The sequence below is a fragment of the Cimex lectularius genome, unplaced genomic scaffold, assembly GCF_000648675.2.
Source record: "Cimex lectularius strain Harlan isolate CLEC.00 unplaced genomic scaffold, Clec_2.1 scaffold212, whole genome shotgun sequence".
Lineage (NCBI taxonomy): Eukaryota > Metazoa > Arthropoda > Insecta > Hemiptera > Cimicidae > Cimex > Cimex lectularius.
Genome location: NW_019392965.1, coordinates 712,433 through 714,731, shown reverse-complemented (window position 1 = coordinate 714,731; position 2,299 = coordinate 712,433). Strand labels below are relative to the sequence as shown.

The 2,299-nt window shown below is 38.4% G+C and overlaps 1 pseudogene; it reads left to right on the top strand.

Annotated features, from left to right (window-relative positions):
• Positions 1–1,637: 1,637 nt before the first annotated feature.
• Positions 1,638–1,749, top strand: LOC112127933 (annotated as a pseudogene).
• The last annotated feature ends 550 nt before the right edge of the window (positions 1,750–2,299 follow it).

Genomic DNA, 2,299 nt, shown 5'->3' with positions numbered 1-2,299 from the left:
TTCAAATCTGGATCTCGAGCTGGCCACACTTATTACTCTCATTCAAGTGGTCATCCTCAATACGTGCTCTATGGGGACTGGCATTATCCTGCATTAGCAAGAATCTCTCATTGATGTGGGGGGGGGGCAAATGGCACTACACTTCGATTATGTTTTGTATCTCTCTGAAGTTGGAGATCTTCCTAGCACAGCAACCAATTCGGTGCGGAAGTCCAAGGAAATGCCACCCCAGAACATCACTGACCCACCGTAGAATGCCTCCTGAGGAACCATACAGCATGCGACGTACCTTTCTCCTGAGCGTCTCCATATGAAATTATGCCCATCTGAAGATTTGAGGCCAACTCTCATCTCATCTGCAAAGAGGTCCCAAATCTTCCAATGTCAAATTCACATGTTCCCGTGCGAAATGTACGCTAGCCGTTTTCTGAACTGTAGTAAGATGAGTTCCACGAGCCGGGTGCAGGGCCCTGAAGTTATGTTCATTGAGCCTTCTTCTTATAGTTCTGGAGGAAATCGATACATTTCGCACTTGTCTTATCAAATTTCTTATCTCATTTCCTGTAGTGCTGCGGTTTCGTAGGTCGTGATGACAGATGTTTCTATCGCCTCTCTCGTCGAAGCCCTATTTCTCTGAAGCACCCTTTATTGAAGAGTGATTTACACTCAGTACCCTGGCGACTTCGAGCTGGCTGTATCTGTCCTCTAATAACGTTATGACTCTGACCTGTCATACTCACTCTAACCATTGAAAAAGGTTTAGAATAAGAATAATATCAAATGAAATCACCGGAGAAAAATAATAACTGTACGCGATCTTTAGACGTAGTAGAATGGAAGGGCACAATTCTACTTTTTGTGCAAATGAGATTAATCAGTACGGATGTAAACAAAACATTATTTACTGTTTATTTTGACTACGATAGCTCCTAATTACCTGTAACTAATGTAGAAAGATAATGGATTTAATTTTAAACTAAATAAATTGAGTGGTGCGTTAAATTTGTCCATCAGCGTAGATAGCAACCGATTAAAGATAACTAATTAATCAGATGAAAGAATATTGTCTGAAAAAGTCGTTTTATCTACGTTTGGAGGTGTTATCTCAGAAACGGCTTGAGTTTGTACATTCCTTTCTTATCTCTTAAGAAACCGATTACCGGTAGCAAATGACATATTCAAAGATCTCAAAGTTTATTGGGGTTTTAGAAAGATCAAATGATCGAATTGAAAATCTATGCATCACAAGGGCAATGATTACAATCCCAGCAGGTGCCTTAAAAACTCTATTAAAGCTACCTAAAAGCATTAGCTCATAAAAAGATTACTTCAAAATAGTTGGTGAACGTCCATAATCTACAAACCTGGGAAAACATGACCATACAATATGTTGTGTGCGAAGACGCAAAACAGTCCTTGGTAATGAACAAGCAGAAAAAACTAACCAGAGCAGGTTTCTAATACCAACTTCCAAGGCCAAGAGCAGGCCATGTTTTGATAGCAGTAGATTGCACACATATTTAGATTGCTTCATCTCAGAATGAGTCCACAGAGAGAAAAAAAAGAAACGATAAATCGACGAACTCTAGAGCCAAAGCTGGCAATCACGTTGCTACAGTTAGGGTAAGAACAACAGTAACCTTATGCAATGGCAATGTCGTAATCAATGAAGTTCGGAAATGCGATTATTGCTGTTGGAAAACTATAACCGACCAGTTAGGATAAAATTCATGGGGTGAAATACAGCTGCTCTACAGTCACTAGCATCAGAGAAATCATCTACACAACATGAGTATAATCAGTGATAACCCCATTTGTAGGTTTGGCCGTGAGGAAAAAGAAACTGCCACCGATATTAACTAGGGTACCAAAAATACCTGGGAAAAAAAATTGCAGGATTGACACTCAATGAGTTGTTAAAAGAAGGTTCGATTTATTTGAACTGAACTAAGAAACTAGAAAAACTATACTAAGCGAAAATGCTGCAGTGGCGAATACCAACCCCTTCACACCTGCTTCTTAGTACTTTCATCATCTTCTTCACTTTTTGTAGAGCCTTTTCCAACTGTTGTTGATATAGTTTAATAATTTAGTTATAAAATTCCTTTTGAAAACACGGGCCTTGCAGGACCCAACTCAATGCTGCATTGTACAATGAATGTTATGTAAATCCCGCTCGTGACTAACTTTTTCATATCAACCAAGACCATAGATAAAAAGTATATTTAATTAGAATAATTAATACAGTAAATCATGACTTCTATAATATATTGGTTATGTAAATGTTATTCATTGTTAT